The sequence below is a fragment of the Pseudorca crassidens genome, chromosome 19, assembly GCF_039906515.1.
Source record: "Pseudorca crassidens isolate mPseCra1 chromosome 19, mPseCra1.hap1, whole genome shotgun sequence".
In the NCBI taxonomy this organism is placed as follows: Eukaryota; Metazoa; Chordata; class Mammalia; order Artiodactyla; family Delphinidae; genus Pseudorca; species Pseudorca crassidens.
In genome coordinates this window covers 38,814,778-38,831,925 of record NC_090314.1, presented here as the reverse complement: position 1 = coordinate 38,831,925, position 17,148 = coordinate 38,814,778, and the positions used below count along the sequence as shown (strand labels likewise).

Here is a 17,148-nt window from a genome sequence, read left to right as displayed (position 1 = left end):
ACATTATTATTCAATAACATAACATCCACATCTCCTAGCAAGAAACATAGTTGAAGTTGCCCATTTAAGGATATATTTTGTTTCCCGAGCTTGTTATTTCTTGAAATACTACTTATATGAGTTGTGAAAATTTATTAGTTTTACAAACTCATTAGCATTTCTTAGCAGCAGAGCTATGAACTTGTACCATGGCAACAGTCTCAAGCTGTTGGATGGAGACCACCTCTCCCATACATGCTCCTGCCCTGATCTCCACACATGCTGATCTTAACCTTGAACTCCAGGTGCCAAGTGTTTCCTGCCGTTGCTCCTGATGTCAGCAAATTCCTTTAAGTCAGTAACTTCTCTCTGTTGAGTGTTAAGCTTTATACTTTCAGGAGAATTATAATACTTTTTTCCATTTTCCCAATTGCTCAACTGAGTTTTCTCGGGACTTGGAATTTAGAAAAACATATAATTTCCTGAGAAATGCTGAGAAGGAATTCCCACATGAAAATGCTAGTAGATGCCCAAGGTGGGCCACAGCAGGGTGGGACTGTTGCCCTGCATCTGAGAGGACCCTCCCTCACAGGTCTCAGGGAGGAGGGGGGGATGCTAGAAGAGGGGAGTTTGCTTGGCCCAGAGGAGCAGGGCCTTGGCTAGGAGGCAGGAAAGTTTGACTTGTCCTTGTTTCTGCTCCTGAGAGCTGTGTGACTCCAGGCAGGACACTCACCCTTTCTGAAACTTTGTCCTTAAAATGGCAAATAGTAGTAATGGGGCAAGTACTGTGCAAGTTGATTTTTATACTGATGATTGTTTCGTGCAATAAAGGCCTTACTACCGCTGTGGAACAGACGCGGAAGCTGAGGGTCAGCAAGGCTAAACGAGGCACAGAAGGTCACAAGCTGACCAATGTGGAGCTTCCAGACTGAGGCTTCCTACGAACAGATGTGTCTGCTTCTGCCCACTGCTGCATTCCAGGATGTTGCCTGAGTGAGTGGCACAGAGTAGGCGTTTAATGTATATATATATACTTATTGAATGAATGAATGAATTCATTTTGAATCTATGTTTTCCTGACTGTAAAGCCAGTTAATTTCTCCATTCTGTTTTGCTGTTCTCTGAAGACAAAAAAGCTTGTACTTACAGACGGTCCCTGATTTAGGATATTTTGACTTTACGATGGTGTGAAAGTGATACACATTCAGTAGAAACTGTACTTTGAATTTTGAATTGTGATCTTGTCCTGAGCTGGTGATAGGTGATAGATCCTCTCTTGTGATGCTGGGCAAAACAGCTGCAGCTCTGGGTTGGACATGGGATCACCAGACTCAACACTGACACACTTATAACCACTCTGTACCCAGACAACCATTCTGGTGTTCATTTCAGTGCAGTGTTAAAAAAATTACATGAGCTAGTCAACATTCTATCATAAAATATGCTTTGTATTGGATGATTTTGCCCAACTGTAGCCTAAGGTAAGTGTCCTGAGTACATTTAAGGTGGGCAAAGCTAAGCCATGGTGTTTGGTAGGTTAGGTGTATTAAATGCATTTTTGACTTCTGGTATTTTCAATTTCCAATGGATTTATTGGGAGGTAACTCCATCGTAAATTGAGGAAAGCCTGTACTAAGCCTCTACTACAGGCCAGGTGCCTGGCTTAGTTCCTGATGTGACTTATCTCCCTTCCTCACACAACCGTTTGAGAAATTACTACTTATCCCATTTCCAGATGAGAAGTCATACAATGAGAACTGAAATTATGGGAGAGCAGTAAAAAGCCCTTTTGCAGTCAAAGTTCCTGGAAAATAGCCATCATCCCTTGAACTGGCAGGATGTCACACGGTAGTCCTAGCATGGAGTGTTTTCTGTCTCTGATTTTGGTTGCAACTCAGCTTGGGAGAGTGGTTTCCTGGGAAACCTCCCAGGGCCCCGGCTCTGCCACCTTCTCCCCTAGCTCCAACCCACAGCAGAGAGGCAACCGGGCCTGTTTAGGGCAGTAAGCTGGGAGTCAGGACACCTGGGGTCCAGCCCTGCCTCTTTCAGAGTCACCTGCTGCTTCCTCTTCCTGTATTCTACTGATATTTATTGAGAGACTACTACATGCCAGGAGCGACTGTGCTGTATACACAATGAGACAAGTCTTATAGGGAGAGGAGGGAAGTTGACACGGGTGTCTCAGGCTCAAATGCCCCCGCAGGCCTGTCAGAGAGAGCAGCTGGGTATGGCCTGGAAGTGGGGACCCCTGAGGCCTGGGCAGCACCCCTAAGGGGACAGCATCACCACCTCAGTTCCAGTTGGAGGTTAGCTCATGGAAACTTGGGCTCAGGTCTGCTTGGTCTTCCATATTTGCGAAAGAAACGGGCAATATAGATTTTTTTTTCTGTTTTTATTTTTTTTAACATCTTTATTGGAGTATAATTGCTTTACAATGGTGTGTTAGTTTCTGCTTTACAAAAAAATGAATCAGTCATATATATATACATATGTTCCCATATCTCCTCCCTCCTGTGTCTCCCTCCCTCCCACCCTCCCCACCCCACCCCACCCCTCCAGGTGATCACAAAGCACCAAGCTGATCTCCCTGTGCTTTGCGGCTGCTTCCCACTAGCTATCTACCTTACGTTTGGTAGTGTATATATGTCCATGCCTCTCTCTCGCTTTGTCACAGCTTACCCTTCCCCCTCCTCATATCCTCAAGTCCATTCTCTAGTAGGTCTGTGTCTTTATTCCTGTCTTACCCCTAGGTTCTTCATGACATTTTTTTTTCTTAAATTCCATATATATGTGTTAGCATATGGTAATTGTCTCTCTCTTTCTGACTTACTTCACTCTGTATGACAGACTCTAGGTCTATCCACCTCATTACAAATAGCTCAATTTCGTTTCTTTTTATGGCTGAGTAATATTCCATTGTATATATGTGCCACATCTTCTTTATCCATTCATCCGACGATGGACACTTAGGTTGTTTCCATCTCCGGGCTATTGTAAATAGAGCTGCAATGAACATTTTGGTACATGACTCTTTTTGAATTATGGTTTTCTCAGGGTATATGCCCAGTAGTGGGATTGCTGGGTCATATGGTAGTTCTATTTGTAGTTTTTTAAGGAACCTCCATACTGTTCTCCACAGTGGCTGTATCAATTTACATTCCCACCAACAGTGCAAGAGGGTTCCCTTTTCTCCACACCCTCTCCAGCATTTATTGTTTCTAGATTTTTTGATGATGCCCATTCTGACTGGTGTGAGATGATATCTCATTATAGTTTTTATTTGCATTTCTCTAATGATTAGTGATGTTGAGCATTCTTTCATGTGTTTGTTGGCAGTCTGTATATCTTCTTTGGAGAAATGTCTATTTAGGTCTTCTGCCCATTTTTGGATTGGGTTGTTTGTTTTTTTGTTATTAAGCTGCATGAGCTGCTTATAAATTTTGGAGATTAATCCTTTGTCAGTTGCTTCATTTGCAAATATTTTCTCCCATTCTGAGGGTTGTCTTTTGGTCTTGTTTATGGTTTCCTTTGCTGTGCAAAAGCTTTTAAGTTTCATTAGGTCCCATTTGTTTATTTTTGTTTTTATTTCCATTTCTCTAGGAGGTGGGTAAAAAGGATCTTGCTGTGATTTATGTCATAGAGTGTTCTGCCTATGTTTTCCTCTAAGAGTTTGATATTTTCTGGCCTTACATTTAGGTCTTTAATCCATTTTGAGCTTATTTTTGTGTATGGTGTCAGGGAATGATCTAATCTCATACTTCTATATGTACCTGTCCAGTTTTCCCAGCACCACTTATTGAAGAGGCTGTCCTTTCTCCACTGTACATTCCTGCCTCCTTTATCAAAGATAAGGTGACCGTATGTGCGTGGGTTTATCTCTGGGCTTTCTATCCTGTTCCATTGACCTATCTTTCTGTTTTTGTGCCAGTACCATACTGTCTTGATTACTGTAGCTTTGTAGTATAGTCTGAAGTCAGGGAGCCTGATTCCTCCAGCTCCGTTTTTCGTTCTCAAGATTGCTTTGGCTATTTGGGGTCTTTTGTGTTTCCATACAAACTGTGAAATTTTTTATTCTAGTTCTGTGAAAAATGCCAGTGGTAGCTTAATAGGGATTGCATTGAATCTGTAGATTGCTTTGGGTAGTAGAGTCATTTTCACAATGTTGATTCTTCCAATCCAAGAACATGGTATATCTCTCCATCTATTTGTATCATCTTTAATTTCTTTCATCAGTGTCTTATAATTTTCTGCATACAGGTCTTTTGTCTCCTTAGGTAGGTTTATTCCTAGATATTTTATTCTTTTTGTTGCAGTGGTAAATGGGAGTGTTTTCTTGATTTCACTTTCAGATATTTCATCATTAGTGTATAAGAATGCCAGAGATTTCTGTGCATTAATTTTGTATCCTGCTACTTTACCAAATTCATTGATTAGCTCTAGTAGTTTTCTGGTAGCATCTTTAGGATTCTGTATGTATAGTATCATGTCATCTACAAACAGTGACAGCTTTACTTCTTCTTTTCCAATTTGGATTTCTTTTATTTCCTTTTCTTCTCTGATTGCTGTGGCTAAAACTTCCAAAACTATGTTGAATAAGAGTGGTGTGAGTGGGCAACCTTGTCTTGTTCTTGATCTTAGTGGAAATGCTTTCAGTTTTTCAGCATTGAGGATGATGTTGGCTGTGGGTTTGTCATATATGGTCTTTATTATGTTGAGGAAAGTTCCCTCTATGCCTACTTTCTGCAGGGTTTTTATCATAAATGGGTGGCGAATTTTGTCGAAAGCTTTCTCTGCATCTATTGAGATGATCATATGGTTTTTCTCCTTCAGTTTGTTAATTTGGTGTATCATGTTGATTGATTTGCGTATATTGAAGAATCCTTGCATTCCTGGAATAAACCCCACTTGATCATGGTGTATGATCCATTTAATGTTCTGTTGGATTCTGTTTGCTAGTATTTTGTTGAGGATTTTTGCATCTATGTTCATCAGTGATATTGGCCTGTAGTTTTCTTTCTTTGTGACATCTTTGTCTGGTTTTGGTATCAGGGTGATGGTGGCCTCATAGAATGAGTTTGGGAGTGTTCCCCCCTCTGGTATATTTTGGAAGAGTTTGAGCAGGATAGGTGTTAGCTCTTCTCTAAATGTTTGATAGAATTCGCCTGTGAAGCCATCTGGTCCTGGGCTTTTGTTTCTTGGAAGATTTTTAATCACAGTTTCAATTTCAGTGCTTGTGATTGGTCTGTTCATATTTTCTATTTCTTCCTGATTCAGTCTTGGCAGGTTGTGCATTTCTAAGAATTTGTCCATTTCTTCCAGGTTGTCCATTTTATTGGCATAGAATTGCTTGTAGTAATCTCTTATGATCTTTTGTATTTCTGGAGTGTCAGTTGTTACTTCTCCTTTTTCATTTCTAATTCTATTGATTTGAGTCTTCTCCCTTTTTTTCTTGATGAGTCTGGCTAATGGTTTATCAATTTTGTTTATCTTCTCAAAGAACCAGCTTTTAGTTTTATTGATCTTGGCTATCGTTTCCTTCATTTCTTTTTCATTTATTTCTGATCTGATTTTTATGATTTCTTTCCTTCTGCTAACTTTGGGGTTTTTTTGTTCTTCTTTCTCTAATTACTTTAGGTGCAAGGTTAGGTTGTTTATTCGAGATGTTTCCTGTTTCTTAAGGTAGGATTTTATTGCTATAAACTTCCCTCTTAGAACTGCTTTTGCTGCATCCCATAGATTTTGCGTCGTCGTGTCTCCATTGTCATTTGTTTCTAGGTATTTTTAAATTTCCTCTTTGATTTCTTCAGTGATCACTTCCTTATTAAGTAGTGTATTGTTTAGCCTCCATATGTTTGTATTTTTTACAGATCTTTTCCGGTAGTTGATATCTAGTCTCATAGCATTATGGTCAGAAAAGATACTTGATACAATTTCAATTTTCTTAAATTTACCAAGGCTTGATTTGTGACCCAAGATATGATCTATCCTGGAGAATGTTCCATGAGCACTAGAGAAAAATGTGTATTCTGTTGATTTTGGATGGAATGTCCTATAAATATCAATTAAGTCCATCTTATTTAATGTATCATTTAAAGATTGTGTTTCCTTATTTATTTTCATTTTGGATGATCTGTCCATTGGTGAAAGTGGGGTGTTAAAGTCCCCTACTATGAATGTGTTACTGTCGATTTCCCCTTTTATGGCTGTTAGTATTTGCCTTATGTATTGAGGTGCTCCTATGTTGGATGCGTAAATATTTACAATTGTTATATCTTCTTCTTGGATCGATCCCTTGATCATTATGTAGTGTCCTTCTTTGTCTCTTGTAATAGTCTTTATTTTAAAGTCTATTTTGTCTGATATGAGAACTGCTACTCCAGCTTTCTTTTGGTTTCCATTTGAATGAAATGTCTTTTTCCATCCCCTTACTTTCAGTCTGTATGTGTCTCTAGGTCTGAAGTGGGTCTCTTGTAGACAGCAAATGTATGAGTCTTGTTTTTGTATCCATCAGCCAATCTGTGTCTTTTGGTGGGAGCATTTAGTCCATTTACATTTAAGGTAATTATCGATATGTATGTTCCTATTCCCATTTTATTAATTGTTTTGGGTTCATTATTGTAGGTCTTTTCCTTCTCTTGTGTTTCTTGCCTAGAGAACTTCCTTTAGCAGTTGTTGTAGAGCTGGTTTGGTGGTGCTGAACTCTCTCAGCTTTTGCTTGTCTGTAAAGGTTTTAATTTCTCCATCAAATCTGAATGAGATCCTTGCTGGGTAGAGTAATCTTGGTTGCAGGTTTTTCTCCTTCATCACTTTCAATATGTCCTGCCAATCCCTTCTGGCTTGCAGGGTTTCTGCTGAAAGATCAGCTGTTAACCTTATGGGGATTCCATTGTGTGTTATTTGTTGTTTTTCCCTTGCTGCTTTTAATGTTTTCTTTGTATTTAATTTTTGACAGTTTGATTAATATGTGTCTTGGCGTATTTCTCCTTGGATTTATCCTGTATGGGACTCTCTGTGCTTCCTGGACTTAACTATTTCCTTTCCCATATTAGGGAAGTTTTCAACTATAATCTCTTCAAATATTTTCTCAGTCCCTTTCTTTTTCTCTTCTTCTTCTGGAACCCCTATAATTCGAACGTTGGTGCGTTTAATGTTGTCCCAGAGGTCTCTGAGACTCTCCTCAGTTCTTTTCATTCTTTTTTCTTTATTCTGCTCTACAGTAGTTATTTCCACTATTTTATCTTCCAGGTCACTTATCCGTTCTTCTGCCTCAGTTATTCTGCTATTGATCCCATCTAGAGTATTTTTCATTTCATTTATTGTGTTGTTCATCATTGTTTGTTTCATCTTTAGTTCTTCTAGGTCCTTGTTAAATGTTTCTTGCATTTTGTCTATTCTACTTCCAAGATTTTGGATCATCTTTACTATCATTATTCTGAATTCTTTTTCAGATAGACTGCCTATTTCCTCTTCATTTGTTAGGTCTGGTGGGTTTTTATCTTGCTCCTTCATCTGCTGTGTGTTTTTCTGTCTTCTCATTTTGCTTATCTTACTGTGTTTGGTTTCTCCTTTTTGCAGCCTGCTGGTTCGTAGTTCCCGTTGTTTTTGGTGTCTGTCCCCAGTGGCTAAAGTTGGTTCAGTGGGTTGTGTAGGCTTCCTAGTGGAGGGGACTAGTACCTGTGTTCTGGTGGATGAGGCTGGATCTTGTCTTTCTGGTGGGCAGGTCCACGTCTGGTGGTGTGTTTTGGGGTGTCTGTGGACTTATTATGATTTTAGGCAGCCTCTCTGGTAATGAGTGGGGTTGTGTTCCTGTCTTGCTAGTTGTTTGGCATAGGATGTTCAGCACTGTAGCTTGCTGGTCATTGAGTGAAGCTGGGTGCTGGTGTTGAGATGGAGATCTCTGGGAGATTTTTGCCGTTTGATATTATGTGGAGCTGGGAGGTCTCTTTTGGACCAGTGTCCTGAAGTTGGCTCTCCCACTTCAGAGGCACAGCACTGACTCCTGGCTGCAGCACCAAGAGCCTTTCATCCACACGGCTCAGAATAAAAGGGAGAAAAAGTAGAAAGAAAGAATTAGTAGAAGTAGAAAGAAAAGAAAAGAAAGAAAGAAAGAAAGAAAGAAAGAAAGAAAGGAGGGAGGAGGGAGGAAGGAAGGAGGGAAGGAAGGAAAAAAAGAAAGAAAAAAGATAAAGTAAAATAAAATAATGTAAGATAAAATACAATAAAGTTATTAAAATAAAAAAATAATTATTAAGAGAAAAACAAACCAAAAAAACGGACGGATAGAGCCCTAGGACAAATGGTGGAAGCAAAGCTATACAGACAAAATCTCACACAGAAGCATACACATACACACTCACAAAAAAAGGAAAAGGGGAAAAAATCATAAATCTTGCTCTCAAAGTCCACCTCCTCAATTTGGGATGATTCGTTGTCTATTCATGTATTCCACAGATGCAGGGTACATCAAGTTGATTGTGGAGCTTTAATCCGCTGCTTCTGAGGCTGCTGGGAGAGATTTCCCTTTCTCTTCTTTGTTCTCACAGCTCCCAGAGGCTCAGCTTTGGATTTGGCCCTGCCTGTGCATGTAGGTCGCCGGAGGGCGTCTGTTCTTCGCTGAGACAGGACGGGGTTAAAGGAGCAGCTGATTGGGGGCTCTGGCTCACTCAGGCCGGGGGGAGGGAGGGGCACGGAGTGCGGGGCGAGCCTGCGGCGGCAGAGGCCGGCGTGACGTTGCACCAGCCTGAGGCGCGCCGTGCGTTCTCCTGGGGGAGTTGTCCCTGGATCCTGGGACCCTGGCAGTGGCGGGCTGCACAGGCTCCCCGGAAGTGGGGTGTGGATAGTGACCTGTGCTCGCACACAGGTTTCTTGGTGGCGGCAGCAGCAGCCTCAGCATCTCATGCCCGTCTCTGGGGTCCGCGCTTTTAGCCGCGGCTCGCGCCCATCTCTGGAGCTCCTTTAAGCAGCGCTCTTAATCCCCTCTCCTCGCGCACCAGGAAACAAAGAGGTAAGAAAAAGTCTCTTGCCTTTTCGGCAGGTCCAGACTTTTCCCCGGACTCCCTCCCGGCTAGCCGTGGCGCACTAACCCCCTGCAGGCTGTGTTCACGCCGCCAACCCCAGTCGTCTCCCTGCGCTCGGACTGAAACCTGAGCCTCAGCTCCCAGCCCCGCCCGCCCCGGCGGGGAGCAGACAAGCCTCTCGGGCTGGTGAGTGCCGGCCGACCCGATCCTCTGTGCGGGAATCTCTCCGCTTTGCCCTCTGCACCCATGTAGCTGCGCTGTCCTCCGTGGCTCCGAAGCTTTCCCCCTGTGCCACCCGCCGTCTCCGCCCGCAAAGGGGCTTCCTAGTGTGTGGGAACCTTTCCTCCTCCACAGCTCCCTCCCACTGGTGCAGGTCCCGTCCGTATCCTTTTGTCTCTGTTTATTCTTTTTTCTTTTGCCCTACCCAGGTACGTGGGGGGTTTCTTGCCTTTTGGGAGGTCTGAGGTCTTCTGCCAGCGTTCAGTAGGTGTTCTGTAGGAGTTGTTCCACGTGTAGATGTATTTCTGGTGTATCTGTGGGGAGGAAGGTGATATCTGCGTCTTACTCTTCCGCCATCTTCCCGGAAGCCGCGTCAGTCCTTGATTTTGTAAACTCCCCGGGCAATACAGATTTTTAAGTGTTTCCAGTTTTTCAATGTTGGCAACCAATCCAAATATGATAAAACCCCATTAAACCATGAAGACAGTTTCATCCTTGGTGGTTTCCTCTCTCCCAGTTTATGCTCATGCCTGGCTCCTGTGTGTCCTCAGGAAGCAGCTGAGCAGATAGCCTGGAGGGCTCTGGATCAGCTTCTGTTAGTTGGGGACCAGAGGCCAGGAAGGCTGTATTGAGGCAGGTTTTCCCCGCCCCAGGGGAGGCAGAAGTGAGTCCCAACCAGAAATGGGGAGATATCCTTGGTAAAGATGCTGTCTGTTTTGCAGTAACTTCCAGGTTGCTTTTTCTAGGCCACCCTCATCTCTCCCTGCAGCCCCTCTTCCACCCGCTCCAGCCACAGTGTTCTTTTTGTTCAGAGCAATGAGACTAACAGGTCTCACCTTTATTGGCCTCGGAGTGGAGGGCAGCAGGAGTGAGGAGGAAGGCCAGGGTAGCCAGGCTGACCCTCATCCTTCCGGTGGCCAACCAGCTACAGGAAAAGGGCTTCTCTGGCTCCTTTAAATCTAGGCTCTGAGCTTCATTTATAAGAGGTTGCTGCTCAAGAAGTCACAAGATAGAAGAATCCAAGATTGCACGGGAGTTTTGATTCTTTGGAATTGTGACCAGCGAAGTATCTAAAATATGAGAACTAAGTCAATTCAGCTGAAGAAAAGCGGAAGGCAGAGAACGACCCCAGGTTTCACAGTTGCTTTATATCTTGAAGGTGGTGGTAGGAGAGGCCCAGAGACCAACAGCTTTGTTGGAAACTGCCCTCCTCTCCTGCCTGTCCCCAGGGAGCCTGGCTGAGCCCCCTGGGTGAGCCCAGCCTCAGGTGTGGACCATGAACTCAGAGGCCTGGATGACTGTCTCAGGATCAGCAACTACAGGGCCCACCAGGATGGGGATGTGAGGGTACAGTGCTGTGTCCACCCTGAGCACAAGACTCAGGCCTGATGGGGGTTGGCAGTGGGGAGCTGGGTCCAGAGAGGATCCTGGGATGACTGGGCCTCACCAGCCAGGATTGGACTGGCACCCCTCGCTTAGGCTGAGCTTAAAGCCCTTGCCCCCTGCCCAGCACAGGGGGCTTGATCGGATCCTTGGCAACCAAGACAGGGGCACGGGGCTCCCTGCTCAGCCAGGTCTGAGGGACATGTTTCTTCTGGATTGAACTGGGGGAGCCAGAGGCAGGGCAGTGTATTCCATAGAATAGAGTTGTAACTTGTCACCCTCAAGTTTGTGCTGCAGGGTCCCTGCAAAGGACACCACAATGACTTAGTAACCGAGAGGTAGGGTACCAACCATCTTGGTTTGCCTGGGGCTCAGGGGGTTCCTGGGATGTGGGACTTTTAGTGCTGACACAGGTATGTGTTGGTCACCCCCCTGGAGGTCAGGCAGAGGTGACTGTCCCCATCTCCACTCCCACCAAATTCAGATCAGGCACCTGTGTGGTTTTTAAATTTCTCTTCATTGTGGTAAAATACATATAGCATAACATTTTCTATCATAAACATTTTTAAGGGTACAGTTCAATGGTATTAAGTACATTCATACATTGTGCGACCATCACCACCATCCATCCACAGAACTTCTTTCATCTTGCAAAACTGAAACTCTATCCCATTAAACAATAACTCCTCATTCTCCCCTCCCCCAGCCACTGGAAATCACCACTCTGCTTTCTGTCTCTATGAATTGGACTACTCTAGGTACCTCGTACGTAAGTGGAATCATACTAGGTACCTCGTATATAAGTGGAATCATACAGAGTTTGTCTTTTGGTGACTGGCTTATTTCTCTTAGTATAATGTCTTCAGGGTTCATCTGTTTTGTAGCATATGTCAGAATATCCTTTCTAAGGCTGAATAGTATTCCATCGTATGCATATACCACATTTTGCTTGTCCATCCGTGCATGGACACTTGGGCAGCTTCCACATTTTAGCTATTGTGAATAAATGTTGCTATGAATGTGGCCATACAAATACCTCTTTAAGAACCTGTTTTTGATTTTTTTTTTTTTTTTTTTTTGCCTGTGTACCCAGCACTGGGATTGCTGGGTCATATGGCAAATCTATGTTTAATTTTTTCAGCAACTCCCACATTGTTCCACAGCCATTGTACCATTTTATATTCCCATCAACAGTGCACAACAGATCCAATTTCTCCACATCCTCACCAACATTTTTTATTTTCTGTATCTTTGAGAGTAGCCATTCTAATGGTGTGAGGTGATATCTCATTGTGGTTTTAAGCACTTGTGTTTTTATCAGTTTTATATAATAGGGTTCCAGTGTGTTTGCAAAGAAAATGACCCCTACTAAAAGGAAAAATTTAATGCCCTGTTCTAATGGAAAGAGCAGGAACTTTTGATCTAGTCAGAGGGAGGCATTGTTTTGTCCTGGAGTCCACTGCTTACAAGCTATGGGAACTTTTGAGTAATTTCATTAAGTTTTTAAAGCTTTGCATGGTTACTGAAAGGTGTATATAACATAATCTAAGTGAGTGAAATCTTCCTTATATGTCCATATTTAGACCTTCCTTAGGGCTGAAGTTCATTCAGTAGATTTGCAACTTTTTTTTTTACTTTTTAAATTTTTTATTTATTTTAAAAATTATTTTTAAAATTTAATTTTTTCTACTCATGTTTATTGAACCTCTCCTGTGTGCCAGGCACTTTCTAGGCCCTTGGGATACAGAGGCAGACAAAAAAAAGCAAGGCTTCTGCTCTTCAGGTGCTCAAATTATAGTGGGGAATCAGACAAAAAGGGAGTAGGAGATGGAGTTAGGAAGAGAATAAACCAAGGTGTTGTGATAGAGCCTGAGGGTTGAGTGGAGATTGCTTAACAAGCCAGTGAGGGGAGCCTCTTCAGAGGGGGTGTCATTTCAGTTGGGACTGGCTTGTTGAGGAGGAGCCGGACTTGCAAAGATCAGGGGAGGTTCGTCCTGGGAGGGGGAACATCAAGGGCAAAGACCTGGAGGGGGGAATGGAGTTGGGGCATTTGAGGAATAGACAGAAGAACAGGTGACTGGAGAGAAGGGAGGTGAGGTCCATCGTCCAGGTCCTTTGGGCCTGGTCACTCAACAGTTTGCATCCCATTTCATCCATGTGGGCCCTGAAGGTAGCTGTATCCTGCAGAACAGGTGGGTGGATGTAACAGGAACACTTGTCATTTGCTTTAAGGGAAAACAAGGAAGAGAAGACCACAGAATCATCCCCCTTAGACTTCGGTCTCCCTCCTGTAGGTAGATGGAGAGGGTCTGAGCTGCCTGATTTCTCCCAACAAACAAAAGCCTAAGTGGGGATCAGTGCCTTTCCCCATTCTCTATAAGTTCAGAGAGATGGAGAGGCATGTAGTGGATGCCTCTGATGGCTGCCTTTCTCCTCCCTGCTGACTGTGGGCGACTGGGTATGCAAAGGACGGGGCGGGTGGCAGACAGTGGCCTTTGTCCCTTGGTTAGCAGAACATCAGATGTGGGGGAGGTGTGGGACACGCAGGGGCAGAAGGATGAAAGAAGCTGACTCATACAAGAACTTGGGTCCCTATGCCAACTCCTGGGTTCTCGAATCTAAGTTCCTGGTGACACTGAGTTATCTGCCTTCCATGCTTTTGTAAGCGACATGCACCCTCCACCCTCTTGCCTAACTGACTCTACTTCTCTATTCAAAAAAGGAGGGCTGGAGTGGGGGAGGGGGCTTGGGGTAGATTAAGCCTCCAAGAGGTTTTTTTTGGGTAAAAGTGCTGTTTTTGTTTTTGTACTGGCAATACGATAATGTGTCAGCCTGCAATAGATTGTATATTAGCTTCCTGAATTTTATTGTTTTCCCAGCTGGTTCCAGGTACTTTTATTAAATGCTGGAGATCAGAGCCTTTGTTTACAGCTCTTTCCAGCCCACTGTTCCTCAGATAACTGCTGCTGCCAGAGAAGGAAGTGGAGTTGCTCCTGCCACACTTGCTCTAGCTGCACCCATGCTGACTTGCAGTGAACACTTCCTTTTTAAGTTGCCAACAAAGGATTTCTTACCAAGAATTGCTTAGATATGGAGTCTTGTCCATAACAGAGGTGGCTGACCACCCTCAAGTTCATGGAATCCATCTTCTTTCCTATTCCTTCTTTGGAAAGTCAATTGCTGTATGCTCATCCTATATTCTACAACCTCTTTGCCTCCCCCAAATCCACAAAGATGATCAGTATCTACTGTAAGTTGTCTGGGCTGCTAGAAGGGACTTCATCCAAGCCAAGAAATGAAATGTCCTACAATCCACCTACCCATCTTGGGCTTCAGTTTCTTCTTATCCATGGGAATTATGCCCGTTTAGACTGTAATGGACAGAAAAGGGTCAAATAAAAATTAGAGACCAAGTGCCCTGCTTTATCTCTTCCACCTGTTTAGTTAACACTCACTGTTCATTCATTAATTCACTCATTTACCCTTTCATTTATTCTATAAAGAATTACTGAATGCATACAATGAGCTGAGCATTGTCCAGGCACCAGAGATTCAGCCATGAGCAAGATGCTTGGGGTCTTCTGCAAGTTTAAGTAAGCAGTAGGCCTTTGGCACGTTCTTCTTAAAATGAGGCAAAAGAAAAACATTCATCATGATTCATTATTAAGAAAGCAACAATATGGAGAAGTTTAGAAAATACTTAAGCAAAAAGAAGTAAGCAGAAATATGCTGTGGTCCCACAGTGACACTTTTAGATGTATCTTTTCCCTCTGCATGCTTTCTCCTCAGCTGGGATCATACACAAAAAAATCAGTTTCATAGCCCATGCTTTGACAAATTGTGAATAATACAATTTATTTATTATTCTAATTTATAATATAATAAATATTATATTAAATAAAATATAAATATATTTATTATAATAAATATATTATAATATAAATATGATATAATATGAATATATTATAATATATTAAATATTATATTCAATATTATATTATTATAAATATATTATGATATATATAATATATTATAAATATATTATTATATTATTATATTAATATAATTACAATAAATATTATAAATATTATATTATTTATTATAATACAATTTATTTCATTATAAAATTCTATATGTGACTTAAAATAATTTTTTAACAAAAATGGTGCATACTTCTTATAGAATTTTTTTTTTTTTAATTTATTTGTTATTTTATTTTATTTTTGGCTGCGTTGGGTCTTCGTTGCTGCGCGTGGGCTTGCTCTAGTTGTGGTGATCGGGGGGCTACTCTTCATTGTGGTTCGCGGGCTTCTCATTGCAGTGGCTTCTCTTGTTGCTAGAGCATGGGCTCTAGGCGCACGGGGTTCAGTAGTTGCAGCACGCGGGCTCAGTAGTTGTGGCTCGCAGGCTCTAGAGTGCAGGCTCAGTAGCTGTGGTGCACGGGCTTAGTTGCTCCACGGTATGTGGGATCTTCCCGGACCAGGGCTTGAACCCGTGTCCCCTGCATTGGCAGGCGGATTCTCAGCCACTGCGCCACCAGGGAAGCCCCTTATAGAATTTTTAAGAAAATCAGAGAAGAGGAAAAAACTCACTGTTTACCACTATTCACATTTTGATGTGTAATTTTCTAGTCATTTTCCTATATATAATCATTATGCATATTAAATACATATACCATTAAACAAAAAATAGGGCCATACTAAATCTTCTTTTCTATAATTTGATTGTTATAGTTTTATAATTTTTCTTTTAGTATTGAGTAGGCATAAAATATAGATTGAAAATAAAGAGAAACAACACAACAAACATCCCTGCACCCATCACCTCATGTGGCCTTCTGCAATTCTGTCCCTTTTCCATTTTTCCTCTGAGCAATCTCTCTTCCAAATATTGTTTATGCTATACTTTTTCTTTTCTTGTAGTTTTATTACCGACTCCAAGCTTGTACTGCTCACTGCAAAACAGGCCAATAAATCGAGAGAGAAGTTTTTGGGGCAAGGAATAGTGACCCTATTCAGAAAACCAGCAGCCAGAGAAGATGGTGGACCTGAGTTAGAATTCAGGTTTTTTTTTTTTTTTTTTTAACATCTTTATTGGAGTATAATTGCTTTACAATGGTGTGTTGTTAGTTTCTGCTTTATAACAAAGTGAATCAGTTATACATATACATGTGTTCCCATATCTCTTCCCTCTTGCATCTCCCTCCCTCCCACCCTCCCTATCCCACCCCTCTAGGTGGTCACAAACCACCGAGCTGATCTCCCTGTGCTATGCGGCTACTTCCCACTAGCTATCTATTTTACATTTGGTAGTATATATATGTCAATGCTACTCTCTCACTTCATCCCAGCTTACCCTTCCCTTTCCCTGTGTCCTCAAGTCCATTCTCTATGTCTGCATCTTTATTCCTGTCCTAACCCTAGGTTCATCAGAACCAGTTTTTTCTTTTTAGATTCCACATATATGTGTTAGCATATGGTATTTGTTTTTCTCTTTCTGACTTACTTCACTCTGTATGACAGTCTCTAGGTCCATCCACCTCACTACAAATAGTTCAATTTTGTTTCTTTTTATGGCTGAGTAATATTCCATTGTATATATGTGCCACATCTTCTTTGTCTAGTCATCCGTCGATGGACACTTAGGTTGCTTCCATGTCCTGGCTGTTGTAAATAGTGCTGCAATGAACATTGTGGTACATGTCTCTTTTTGAATTATGGTTTTCTCTGGGTATATGCCCAGTAGTGGGCTTACTGAGTCATATGGTAATTCTATTTTTAGGTTTTGAAGGAATCTCCATACTGTTCTCCACAGTGGCTGTATCAATTTACATTCCCACCAACAGTGCAAGAAGGTTCCCTTTTCTCCACACCCTCTCCAGCATTTACTGTTTTGTAGATTTTTTGCTGATGGCCATTCTGACTGGTGTGAGATGATACCTCACTGTAGTTTTGATTTGCATTTCTCTAATGATTAGTGATGTTGAGCATTCTTTCATGTGTTTGTTGGCAGTCTGTATATCTTCTTTGGAGAAATGTCTATTTAGGTCTTCTCCCCATTTTTGGATTGGGTTGTTTGTTTTTTTGTTATTAAGCTGCATGAGCTGCTTATAAATTTTGGAGATTAATCCTTTGTCAGTTGCTTCATTTGCAAATATTTTCTCCCATTCTGAGGGTTGTCTTTTGGTCTTGTTTATGGTTTCCTTTGCTGTGCAAAAGCTTTTAAGTTTCATTAGGTCCCATTTGTTTATTTTTGTTTCTATTTCCATTTCTCTAGGAGGTGGGTCAAAAAGGATCTTGCTGTGATTTATGTCATAGAGTGTTCTGCCTATGTTTTCCTCTAACAGTTTTATAGTGTCTGGCCTTACATTTAGGTCTTTAATCCATTTTGAGTTTATTTTTGTGTGTGGTATTAGGGAGTGTTCTAATTTCATTCTTTTACATGTAGATGTCCAGTTTTCCCAGCACCACTTATTGAAGAGACTGTCTTTTCTCCATTGTATATCCTTGCCTCCTTTGTCATAGATTAGTTGACCTTATGTACGTGGGTT

The 17,148-nt window shown here is 41.9% G+C and overlaps 1 protein-coding gene across 2 annotated transcripts in view; it reads left to right on the top strand.

Moving 5' to 3' along the window:
• Positions 1–17,148, top strand: part of LOC137213021 (C-C motif chemokine 4) — a 172,483-nt gene that overhangs the window by 95,218 nt on the left and 60,117 nt on the right. Inside the window, exon 11 of one of the 2 annotated variants that reach the window (XM_067717323.1) lies at positions 811–972. The gene's annotated coding sequence lies outside the window, so the exon portion shown is untranslated. Of the gene's footprint in view, positions 1–810; positions 973–8,696; positions 8,984–17,148 lie in introns of those variants that run through there. The other variant, XM_067717324.1, reaches the window with a different exon arrangement.